The following is a 13,897-nucleotide window of genomic DNA, read 5'->3' as shown; positions in this document are numbered from 1 at the left end:
TCATTGGGGAATATAAACCTGGATATGCGTATGGAAATGTCAAGACGCACAAGCCTGGAAACCCACTTCGGCCAATCATTAGCCAGATACCCACACACACGTACAGACTGGCGAAGCGACTCAACGGCCTGCTGACTCCTTATGTTCCTTGCGCCTTCAGCCTGAAGTCTCCAAAGGAATTTGTGGACTTACTGCGGGGCACACGGGCCACAGGGATAAGAGCCTCGTTGGACGTAGAATCGCTGTTTACCAACGTACCTGTGGACGAGACAATCGGAATGATAGCCGACAGAGTGTATCGTGATCCAGCCTGTACTCCTCTTGACATGCCAGAAAGTATTCTGAGGAAACTACTCCAAGCTTGTACTAAAGAGGCACCCTTCTTGAGCCCGGATGGGCACATGTATAAGCAAGTAGATGGGGTCGCCATGGGTTCTCCCCTAGGTGTCCTGTTTGCAAACTTCTACATGGGTACCATCGAGCAAAAAGTCTTAGTCGACATGAACTTGAAACCGGCCATATACTGCAGGTATGTTGACGACATTTTTACACAGGTACCTGATGTCAGACATCTGCAGGAGCTGAAGGAGGCATTTGAGCAGAGTTCCGTGCTGCGTTTCACTTACGAGACGGAAAAGGATGGGAAGCTGCCTTTTCTAGATGTAACAGTCATGGAAAAGGGCGGAGGTTTCCACACTGCAGTCTACACTAAGGAAACAAACATAGGAATGTGCCTAAATGCCAACAGCGACTGCCCCGACAGGTACAAGAGGAGTGTTGTTAACGCATACGTCGACCGTGCTCTCAGCCACAGCTCAGAATGGAAGCAAGTCGACGAAGAACTCTGTAGGGTAAGGCAGGTCCTAGTCAATAACGGCTTCTCCAATGGTTTCATCGAAGACATCATAAGAAGGAAAGTGAAAAGCCATGCAACCTCTGAAGAGACAACTAACACAACACCTATACCCCCTATTAGACTATTTTACAGGAACTTCTTTTCCACAGCTCATAAAACGGAGGAAAGGGTCCTGAAAGATATTGTTAATAGAAACGTTATCCCTACAGACAAAAATCAGAGGATACAACTGACGATTTACTACAAAACCAGAAAAACGGCCAGCCTACTCATGAGAAACTCTCCAGACACAAAACAGAACGCTTTAAAAGAGACTAACGTCGTCTATGCCTTCAAATGCCCACTTGGGGACTGTAAGCTCCAAAAAACCCAGTATATAGGCAAGACAACAACATCTCTTTCTAGGCGTTTAACGATGCATAAGCAACAGGGCTCCATTAAGGAACATATAATCTCTTCCCATAACCAAACCATCGCCAGAGAAATCCTAGTAAACAACACAGAAATCATCGATAGATACAGCGATAGCAGGCGGCTTGACGTTTGCGAGGCACTACACATCAAGAAGTCAACACCAGCAATCAACAGCCAATTATTGCACAACTATATTCTACCCACCTCAAGACTCCGCTCCAATATAGAAGCATCAAGAAATATGGACCAATAGGCTTTCTACAAACACTTCTATTCAATACCCATTGTTTCTGTTCTGTCTTGTGTTGATACTTTTAATACCCTATTAATATCCCCTCCTGTTCTGTCTTGTGTTAATGCCACATCACCCTTCCCACCTCACTCAAATGTAGATATAATATCAGAGAGACGTAAGTTCTAATCAGTTGTGTATTTGTGAAGTCTTTGAAAATGTAATAAGTTTTACGAAACGCGCCCGTGTCGCGTCAGACTAGAAATAAAAATGAATTTTGGAGAAGTGATTTTTGATTTACCTCCAACAGTGAAGCGTAATGTACGAAAGATTGAGAAAATTCGTGTTAGAATTATTAATCTTACTTTTTCGGTCATATTTAATAATATATGTCTACAGGAAAGACTGCTACCAAAATATACTAATATATATATATATATATATATATATATATATATATATATATATATATATATATATATGCGAACAAGCCTGAATGGTCCCCAGGACAATATGCAACTGAAAACTCACACCCCAGAAGTGACTCGAACCCATACTCCCAGGAGCAACGCAACTGGTATGTACAAGACGCCTTAATCCACTTGACCATCACGACCGGACATAATGAGGTGATAGCCGAGGCTATTTGAACCACCCCACCGCCGGCACTCGGATAGTAATCTTGGGCATAGCATTTTACCAAATCACCTCATTCTTTGGGGCACACGTGAGGAACACAAATGCGAACAAGCCTGAATGGTCCCCAGGACAATATGCAACTGAAAACTTACACCCCAGAAGTGACTCGAACCCATACTCCCAGGAGCAACGCAACTGGTATGTACAAGACGCCTTAATCCACTTGACCATCACGACCGGACATAATGAGGTGATAGCCGAGGCTATTTGAACCACCCCACCGCCGGCACTCGGATAGTAATCTTGGGCATAGCATTTTACCAAATCACCTCATTCTTTGGGGCACACGTGAGGAACACAAATGCGAACAAGCCTGAATGGTCCCCAGGACAATATGCAACTGAAAACTCACACCCCAGAAGTGACTCGAACCCATACTCCCAGGAGCAACGCAACTGGTATGTACAAGACGCCTTAATCCACTTGACCATCACGACCGGACATAATGAGGTGATAGCCGAGGCTATTTGAACCACCCCACCGCCGGCACTCGGATAGTAATCTTGGGCATAGCATTTTACCAAATCACCTCATTCTTTGGGGCACACGTGAGGAACACAAATGCGAACAAGCCTGAATGGTCCCCAGGACAATATGCAACTGAAAACTCACACCCCAGAAGTGACTCGAACCCATACTCCCAGGAGCAACGCAACTGGTATGTACAAGACGCCTTAATCCACTTGACCATCACGACCGGACATAATGAGGTGATAGCCGAGGCTATTTGAACCACCCCACCGCCGGCACTCGGATAGTAATCTTGGGCATAGCATTTTACCAAATCACCTCATTCTTTGGGGCACACGTGAGGAACACAAATGCGAACAAGCCTGAATGGTCCCCAGGACAATATGCAACTGAAAACTCACACCCCAGAAGTGACTCGAACCCATACTCCCAGGAGCAACGCAACTGGTATGTACAAGACGCCTTAATCCACTTGACCATCACGAGTATGGGTTCGAGTCATTTCTGGGGTGTGAGTTTTCAGTTGCATATTGTCCTGGGGACCATTCAGGCTTGTTCGCATTTGTGTTCCTCACGTGTGCCCCAAAGAATGAGGTGATTTGGTAAAATGCTATGCCCAAGATTACTATCCGAGTGCCGGCGGTGGGGTGGTTCAAATAGCCTCGGCTATCACCTCATTATGTCCGGTCGTGATGGTCAAGTGGATTAAGGCGTCTTGTACATACCAGTTGCGTTGCTCCTGGGAGTATGGGTTCGAGTCACTTCTGGGGTGTGAGTTTTCAGTTATATATATATATATATATATATATATATATATATATATATATATATATATATATATATATATATATATTATATATAACGTTGGAATTAACAACCAAGCTCAGGCGCACCGATGACGCTGGACTATTTACTAGGAGTAAATAGTGATCTCGTAATGTTGCAGTTTGTATGATATATAAAAATACATAAATAGGCTAGGCTAAGTTAAATTGCATTAGGTTAGGTTAGACTAGGAATGTTGGGTTGGGTTAGCTTGGGCTGTGTTAGTTTAGTCTATGTGAGGTTGGGCTATGTTAGGTTAGATTATGTGAGGTTAGGTAAGACTATGAGGTGGGCCTAGGTTAGGTTAGACTGTCAGGTTAGGCTAGGTGTGGAAAATAATCCACAGCCTCATCTAAATAATTATCGTGAGTAGTGTCAGAGAGTGAACCTCCTTGATGGCCGCCTCAGGACGTCCCAGGACGCTGGGACTCAAATTTTATAGCCTTAGTTAAATTACCAAAATTGTCTTAGCAAATGCTGTGGCATTTATTAAAATTAAAACATATTGGTGAACAATCACTGATTAAGTTAAATAAAGTTTCGTGCCTCCCGCTCGCCAGGGCTGATGGGAGGGGGACGCCATTATCAGCAAGGATTAACAAGACGCCGAGACACGTCTGAGACTGCACTCCGTGTTTCTTAGTGTGTCTTGCTAATTTCAGGAACCGTTACCTTAATTCTTTCCAGAATTATCAGTAAAGTTCCAGAGACGATATAATGAAATAATAAGCGCCATAACGCGCTGTAAATATTACCAGTACTGAACACTGTTCCAGCAGAGCTTGACGCCCCGTGTACCAGCCCAACAAGCCATAAATATCAGACTCAACCATCCATTAAGGCCGCAGGGTCTGCTCAAGACGTCGACCTGAGCACCCGGGCGCCTGCCCCAAGTATGGCTGCGACTCTTGGTCTTGTTATTTATAATTGACATCAATTTATGTACCAATGTCTTTTTCTTGATGGTAGGAGCAGTTTGCCTGAAGGGTTTATCCTCCCGATGACTGCACCAGTACAAGTGTTGGGAGACGCGTTAGTGTTGAGAATGACCAGGTTTTAGAAGCGTTTATTGTGTTGTAGTGGAGATAGAGGAGCGGCGACTATACGGAGGTGTGTGTTAGAGGGAGACTTGCCACACTGTGGCGCTGGGTGTTGTGTTGATGGCGTCAGCTGATCCTTGGTGCTGTTGCGAGGCAGTTGTTTTCTGTGTTTGGCTGCTGGTGGCGCCAGGTATAATAATTTCCTTCCTGGAAGGAAATTATATTTTGATAGCAGTCTGTCTTATAAACATATGTCGTTGAATATGACCGAAAGGGTAAGATTAACGATTCTAACACGAATCTTCTCAATATTTGTTACGTTTTTCTTCACTGTCGGGGGTAATTGAAAAAATTAAGTCTCCAAAGTTCATTTCCTCATTTTTATTTATGGTCTGACGCCTAAAAGCGTTTTGCAAGGACTTCTCACATTTGTGGGCATGTGAAGGCATTGATATATATATTTATATATATATATATATATATATATATATATATATATATATATATATATATATATATATATATATATATATATATATATATATGTATATATATATATATATATATATATATATATATATATATATATATATATATGTATATATATATATATATATATATATATATATATATATATATATATATATATATATATATATATATATATGTATATATGTATATATATATATATATATATATATATATATATATATATGTATATATATATATATATATATATATATATATATATATATGTATATATATATATATATATATATATATATATATATATATATATATATATATATATATGTATATATATATATATATATATATATATATATATATATATGTATATATATATATATATATATATATATATATATATATATATATATATATATATATATATATATTACTTATTTATACAATTTGCACAACGTTTCGAACTTCCATGGTTCATTCTCAAGTGAAAAGAATTTTCCGGACTGGTTGATTTATACCCGCACTGGGTCAGGTGATAATACAATAAAGGTGAAAACATGGGGGATACATAAGGGATAAATGGGGGGGGGGTGAAACATAAGAACATAAGAATAGAGGTAACTGCGGAAGGCCTATTGGCCCATATGAGGCAGCTCCTATCTACATACAAAGATTAATCAGGTGTAATTGGCCTGTTGAACAGTGTCAAACAGTGTTGGACATTGTCTTCTGTGTTGGCATCGATATGTTCTGGTCTTGTCCTTACTCTCAAGGTGGGTAGAGTAAATAGTTCCGTGATTTGGGTGTTCATGGTAGGTTGTTCTATTCTTATGTGAATTGCTTCAAGAATTTGTAATCTTCTTGCATCTTGGGTTTTGTCCATTATACAGGTATTTTTGTTCAACATTTCTCTTGTTAGGGTGATGTCATGGGCTTGTCTCATGTGATTCCTAGGGGCATCGGATTGAAGATGGCATGTCAAACGCCTCGTCAGCTTGGTCGACGTCATACCTATGTACTTACATTGAAGGTTACATCCTTCGTGGGGACAAGTGTACATGTATACAACGCTTGACTGCTGTAGAGGGTTCTCCGTCGGCTTCGGGCTGTTTTTGATAAGGAGTTCGGAAGTCTTCTTGGTTTTGTAGAATATTATCAGGTTTATGTTTTGGTTAGGAGTAATGCTTTTTACTCCTTTACGGATTATTTCTTTCATTATTCTTTCCACTTTTATATGTTCCCTGTGCATGGTTGACTTGTAATATAATTTTATTGGAGGTATTGTGGTTTCTGTTCTAAGTTCAGGATTATACCATCGGTCCAAGTGTCTTCTTATAGCAGCGTTTATTTCCGCGTTGATATATCCGTTGTTCACCAATACCTGAGTTACTCTTTCAAACTCTCTACTCACGTTGCTCCATTCAGAGCAGTGGGTAAGCTCTCGACGAATATAAGCATTGAGAACATTGGTTTTGTATCTTTGGGGGCACTCACTTCTACCGTTCAGGCATAATCCTATGTTGGTGGGCTTGGTATATACGTTGGTGCTTAAAGAGGTTCCTGTTTTGTTATTAGTACATCCAAGAATGGCAGACTGTTATTTTCACTATTTTCATGTGTAAATCGGAGTACTGACTCTCTCTCAAGATGGCTTTTTAGATCAATTAGTTCATCTGAGTCTTTTACTATTACGAATATGTCATCTACATAACAGCAATATACAGTTCGATTTTTGTCTGCTACTGAAGACTCTGTCTTCGATGGTTCCCATATAAAAATTAGCAAATAAAACTCCTAAGGGGGAGCCCATTGCTACTCCGTCTATTTGTAAATACATGTCTCCTTGTGGACTGATGAAAGGGGCTTCCTTTGTACATGCTTCGAGAAGACTCTTCAAGTGTGGCTCAGGTATATCTAACGGCTCTCTTGCCGTTATGTAGATGACATTCGTAATAGTAAAAGACTCAGATGAACTAATTGATTCAAAGAACTAACACCAATCAGGGCCCCAGCTCTGCCTAAGATATAAAATGCTCCCTCTCGTGGGCACTTTAAACGTTGTTCCCTCCACAACATGTAAGTGGCTCAAGAGGTATATTAATCTCGGGTGACGTGAATCCTATTTCGCCGACGATGTAATAATTCTCTCTTGACAGCAGCGGTGATTTAGCAGTCATCTTAAGACTGGAGTGAAGGTTCAGGTTATAGGGGACGGAAGATGCTGTAATGATGTTTAACAGAGTTGGGCCTCCGCTGTCTTCCCGCTCTCTCTCCCTCACTTCACACGCCCGCTCGGCTCTAGTATGGCAATGCTATTATAAATGTCACGTCCTCTGCAATGGCTCTTTGAAGACTATTTTTTAAAGCTTTTATGGTTTGATCAGAGCATGAACGCTTTAGTGAAAATACATCTCGGGTTAGTTAACTGGACGTGATGTTATATGGTTTAAACACAGGTGATATATTGTTGTAGCGTCGTGCAGATATTGTTGCATATTGTATTCAGGTTCTGTATTTTTGCGAACGCAATAAGTACATTGGCGGCTTCACATGCAAGTCCTGAACATTCGCGGAATTGCAGATAAACTTATAATATATTGAAACTGAAATTGAAAAATAAATTCTCCAAAATTCATTTTTTGCATTTTTATTTTGGTCTGACGCCTAGAAGCGTTTCGTAAGACGACGAGTCACAATAACGTGGCTAAAGTATGTTGATTAGACCACACACTAGAAGGTAAAGGGACGACAACGTTTCGGTCCGTCCTGGACCATTCTCAGGTCGATTGAAACAATCGACTTGAGAATGGTCCAGGACGGACCGAAACGTCGTCGTCCCCTCACCTTCTAGTGTGTGGTCTGGTCAACGTTTCGTAAGGCTTCTTACATTTTCAAAGACTTTTTATTTGTTTTGGGTGAGGTGAAATGACACAAAAGTTTTGGGTGAGGTGACAGAACACGAATCAATGGGTATAAACATAAGAATGGAAGTAACTACAGAAAGCCTATTGGCCCATAATTTCTTTTGCTGCTTCTATGTTGGTTCGGGTCTTGAAGTGGGTAGAATATAGTTGTGCGTTACTTGGCTGTTGATTGCTGGTGTTGACTTTTTGATGTGTAGTGCCTCGCTTATGTCGAGTCTCCTGCTATCGCTGTATCTATTGATGATTTCTGTTGTTTGTTAAGATTTCTCTGGTGATGGGCTGGTTGTAAGAAGAGATTATATGTTCCTTGATGGAGCCCTGTTGTTTGTGCATTGTTAATCGCTTAGAAAGAGACGTTGTTGTCCTGCCTATATACTGAGTTCTTTGGGGCTTACAGTCCCCAAGTGGGCGTGTGAAGCCATAGACGACGTTGGTTTCCTTCAAGGCGTTCTGTTTGGTGTCTGGGAGTTTTTCATGAGTTGGTTGCCCGTTTTTATGTTTTTGTAGTGAATTGTCAATTGTATTTTCTGATTTTTGTCTGTAGGGATAACGTTCCTAATTAATAATATCTTTCAGGACACTTTCCACCGTTTTATGAGCCGTCGAAAAGAAGTTCCTCTAAAACAGTCTAATCGGGGGTACAAGTGTTGTGCTATTTGAGTCTTCAAAGGTTGTATGACGTTTCACCTTTCTTTTAATGACGTCTTCAACATAACCGTTATAGAAGCCATTGTTGTGTAGGACTTGCCTTACCATACAGAGTTCTTCATCGACTTGCTTCCATCCTGAGCTGTGGCTGAGAGCCCGGTCGACGTAAGCGTTGACAACACTCCTCTTGTACCTGTCTGGGCAGTCACTATTGGCATTGAGGCACATTCCTATGTTTGTTTCCTTAGTGTAGACTGCAGTATGGAAGCCTCCGTTCCTTTCCGTGGCTGTTACATCTAGAAAGGGCAGCTTCCCATCATTCTCCATCTCATAAGTGAATTTTAACACAGAATTCCGCTCAAATGCCTCCTTCAGCTCCTGCAGATGCCTGACATCAGGTACCTGCATAAAAATGTCGTCAACATACCTGCAGTATATGGCGGGTTTCAAGTCCATGTCAATTAAGACCTGCTCGATGGTACCCATGTAGAAGTTCGCAAACAGGACACCTAGGGGGGAGAACCCATGGCGACCCAATCTACTTGCTTATACATGTGCCCATCCGGGCTCAAGAAGGGTGCCTCTTTAGTACAAGCTTGGAGTAGTTTCCTTAGAATGTTTTCTGGTATGTCAAGATGAGTACAGGCCGGATCACGATACATTCTGTTCATTAACTACATGTTGACACTCTTAAAAATTAACTTTCATAATACTTCCTGAACATAAACTTACTCTTATGATCTTAAAGAAAAAATTTAGCAAGTTCTTAAAAATAAATTTAGCGAGTGAGTTGCAGGAAATATGTTGTTGTCTGTGTGTGGGAGAAGCCATTAGTGTGGGAGGTCGCTCTGGTGATCACTGGCACTCCCACGGCTGGCAGGCACTTTGTCTTCCCACACCCCCCACGCCACACACCTGCCCTGTGTCCCCCCCACGACACACACCTGCCACTGTGTCCCTCCCACGCCACACACCTGATCTGTGTCCCTCCCTCACGCCACACATCTGCCCTGTGTCCTCCCTCCCACGCCACACACCTGCCCCTGTGCCCCCCCCCCCACGCCACACACCTGCTCTGTGTCCCCCCATGCCACACACCTGCTCTGTGTCCCCCCACGCCACACACCTGCCTTGTGTGAATACCTCAAGGGTCAGTCGAGTTCTTCAAGGACCAGTCGAGTTCTTCAAGAACCAGTCGAGTTCTTCAAGAACCAGTCGAGTTCTTCAAGGACCAGTTGAGTTCTTCAAGGACCAGTCGAGTTCTTCAAGGACCAGTCGAGTTCTTCAAGGACCAGTCGAGTTCTTCAAGGACCAGTCGAGTTCTTCAAGGGGAACCAGACCCATATCAGAGGAGGGTGAGAGAGACGAGGTAAGCACCAGGGCATTACGACTATATTGTGATTGGAAGGGCGGTCAGAATAAGTATTTTGCTGTGGGACGGGGGGGGGGGGGGGGGGAAGGAATGGTGCCCAACTACTTGCACGGTCGGGAATTGAACGCCGACCTGCATGACGCGAAACCGTCGCTCTACCGTCCAGCCTAAGTGGTTGGAAGGAAAGTTAGCATCCCAGAAGAGGTGAAAGAAAAGGTTCTGGGACGTGATATTAGCCACACTCCCTCCAAACACTTGACGAAAGTACGTTCGAACAACTTTTAACACCTAACAAGTAGTAACAAGTGTCTAGCAAGTTGTAACAACTTTCTAACACGTCATAAAAAAGATGTAACAGCTTCTGTAACAAGTTGTAATAAGGTAACAATAGGGACCGTTATGTTGTGTGTTTGCTAGCTGACTTGAGAGTTCAGGACCAGTATGGCATTATATGCCTGCACCATGCTGGTGAACTGCGGGATAACTGCTGGCAATGGTCATTAGATCATACGCGCTCTGATGTGCACGGCTTGGGATATGTAACCCTGGGGTGGAACCTGTGGGTGGAGCCTGGGGAGTGGAACCTGAGAGTGGAACCTAGGGGGTGGAACCTGGGGTGGAGCTTTTCATTAAGCCTGGGGGGGTGGAGCTTTGTATTAAGTTCGGTAACCTTGTTACCGAATCAGTATTTACCCAGATCCTAAATCTTATCCTATTTACACCCATTCTTTCATGTTCTATTTTGTGTTAATACCTATTAATATCCCCTTTGTTATGTCCATTCATCCTCTTGTATACCTCTATCATGTCACCCCTAATTCTTCGACTTTCTCGAGAATGTAAATTAAGCTTTGTGAATTGTTGACCAGACCACACACTAGAAGGTGAAGGGACGACGACGTTTCGGTCCTTCCTGGACCATTCTTAAGCTTTGTCAATGTCTCTTCATATGACAGGTTTTCTAATTTGAGGGAATTTAATATTTTATAATCGTTCCCATTTTTTCTGTTAGAATTATGACTGCGAAAGAAAAGGTAGTTGTAATATAGGAGATTAAGTTTATGAGATTATAATATAACAATTATTTAGTAAATCTAATTATTATATTATTTAGTAAATCTAATTATTATATTATTTAGTAAATCTAATTATTAGATTATTTAGTAAATCTAATTATTAGATTATTTAGTAAATCTAATTATTAGATTATTTAGTAAATCTAATTATTAGATTATTTAGTAAATCTGATAATTAGATTATTTAGTAAATCTAATTATTAGATTATTTAGTAAATCTAATTATTAGATTATTTAGTAAATCTAATTATTAGATTATTTAGTAAATCTGATAATTAGATTATTTAGTAAATCTAATTATTAGATTATTTAGTAAATCTAATTATTAGATTATTTAGTAAATCTAATTATTAGATTATTTAGTAAATCTGATAATTAGATTATTTAGTAAATCTAATTATTAGATTATTTAGTAAATCTAATTATTAGATTATTTAGTAAATCTAATTATTAGATTATTTAGTAAATCTAATTATTAGATTATTTAGTAAATCTAATTATTAGATTATTTAGTAAATCTGATAATTAGATTATTTAGTAAATCTAATTATTAGATTATTTAGTAATCCAATTTCATAGTTGAACAGGAATTATTATTTCTACTTTCGTCAAGGGCCGCTCTTATTGTGGATATTTTTGTTTACAGGATGATGTAGTGAGGCCCCCCCCCCCTGGTGGTGTTGTGGAGGCTGGTCCCCGCCTGGCCTCTCATACAGTAAGTCTTCCTCTAACATTTTGGAAAAGTCTTATCTACAAACAATTTAACGTATATATATATATATATATATATATATATATATATATATATATATATATATATATATATATATATATACGTTATATATAGCCTCGGAGAAGAAAATAAAGAGTACTCAGAGAAGACCTTGTGGATCCTCACTGAACACTTTGATATTTTCTTCTCCTACCACCCCTATTCTTTTGGTATGTGTGTATATTTATCTAACTTTATTTGAAAATGTCATTATACAAATATATATATATATATATATATATATATATATATATATATATATATATATATATATATATATATATATATATATATATTATTTAACACTACAGCATTGTGACTATTATTCATTTTTTTTTGTCTATATCCCATTCAACGCAAATATCTTCTACCATCTGGAGGGTGAAGAGCTTAAGTAATGGAGAAACACTCGATTACTTAAGCTTTCCATTTTTATTACTTCGACATTTCATCAGCAATTTGACATCTTCAGGAGTACACTATGTTGCACTATCACAGCTATACTGAACTTACAAGGGAAAATCTAGACATTTAACCCTGAGACACCTCACTCTATAATTCACCTAACCCCCTTGTTCGTAGGGGGCGACACAGGGTAGGATGAGGTGATTGTTGTCTGACTCCGACTTCTATCTGTCCGCCAGTGTTGGTCTTACATTTCCCCTCTGGATCAACGGAGGACCATCGAACAGTTGAATGCTCGAAGCCGAATTCACCTGGATGTTGATTACTGGTGTCTGCTTGTTAAGCACCCCATTACTTGCTCGTGCCTTCTACACAGGTCTAAATATTCAACAAGGCCTGTCAACTTTGTCATAAAGGTCTGATCCCCCAAAACCTATGATTGCAAAATAAGGAAAAGCCTTGAGGGGGCTCATCATGGAAAAACAAACACATGATAAAAACTTATCCTGTGTTAAAAAAAATTATATTAAAGAATATCTGACAAGAAGTTATCTCCACTGGGCAACTACTTAACTCTACACAATAAGAATATTCCTGTATGGCTGTATATTACCTTGTCGACACAGACATGAGAACTAGGTATAAAACAAAGGAGTCAATGACTTAACTTTGGAACAAAATTAGTTGTATACATCACCGAACCCTACTAGCGACTGAGCTCTCTTTTCAAGCCGACGCCCTCACTCCCACACTCAAGAGTTACCAGGTGTCTGATATAACTCTTTAACTAACACTCTGCATACGAAAGAGTGTTCGTATGGTCGAAAGATTCTATGGTCAAAAGATTGGCAGATGCAGTTTAATGCTGATAAATGTACAATTCTGAGGCTAGGTAATGATGATAGTTACAAGATACGAGCTAGATGGTGATGAGATTGCGAAGTCGGATTGCGAAAGGGATCTGGGAGTTATGATTAGTACGTATTTAAAACCAAAGGATCAATGCATGAATGTTCGTAATAAGGCGAATAGGACACTGGGATTTACTAATCGAAGCGTTAGTAACAAGACACCTGTTGTGGTTCTTCAGCTATATCCTGTTCTGGTTAGGCCCCATTTAGATTATGCAGTTCAGTTTTGGTCGCCGTACTATAGAATGGATATAAATTCACTTGAACATGTCCAGCGTAGGATGACTAAGTTAATTCCCCAAATTAGAAATCTTTCATATGAAGAAAGATTAACAAAGCTTAAATTGCATTCATGATGCTCAGCTTGCTCTGTAAGGGTTTGGAGGGCTTCCTTCTTCATGTTGAGTTGATGCCGTATGAGATCTTGCCTATACCTATAGGTAAACTTCATATTCAATGAGACATGTATAAAGGAAAACCTGCTGCCAGTATACACCAATATATATATATATATATATATATATATATATATATATATATATATATATATATATATATATATATATATATATGTGACAGTGTTAGACCACGGAGGAAAATTGAAAAAGGAATTTCCTTAAGTACTTTCGTTTATTAATACATCTTCAGAAGGAGTCCCCTTCTGAAGATGTATTAATATACGAAAGTACTTAAGGAAATTCCTGTTTCAATTTTCCTCCGTGGTCTGACACTGTAGGACACGGGGCCTCGTAGCCTGGTGGATAGC

At 39.8% G+C, this 13,897-nt stretch overlaps 1 protein-coding gene across 5 annotated transcripts in view; it reads left to right on the top strand.

Moving 5' to 3' along the window:
- The window catches only part of LOC138350724 (substance-K receptor-like), a 362,889-nt gene that overhangs the window by 181,902 nt on the left and 167,090 nt on the right, over nucleotides 1-13,897 (top strand). For all 5 annotated transcript variants that reach the window (XM_069301930.1, XM_069301936.1, XM_069301943.1 and 2 more), the window contains one exon: nucleotides 11,690-11,758. The gene's annotated coding sequence lies outside the window, so the exon portion shown is untranslated. The remainder of the gene's footprint in view (nucleotides 1-11,689; nucleotides 11,759-13,897) is intronic.

This window comes from Procambarus clarkii, chromosome 5 (assembly GCF_040958095.1).
Source record: "Procambarus clarkii isolate CNS0578487 chromosome 5, FALCON_Pclarkii_2.0, whole genome shotgun sequence".
Lineage (NCBI taxonomy): Eukaryota > Metazoa > Arthropoda > Malacostraca > Decapoda > Cambaridae > Procambarus > Procambarus clarkii.
Note: the sequence above shows the minus strand (reverse complement) of the source record. Positions and strands in the feature narration are given on the sequence as shown.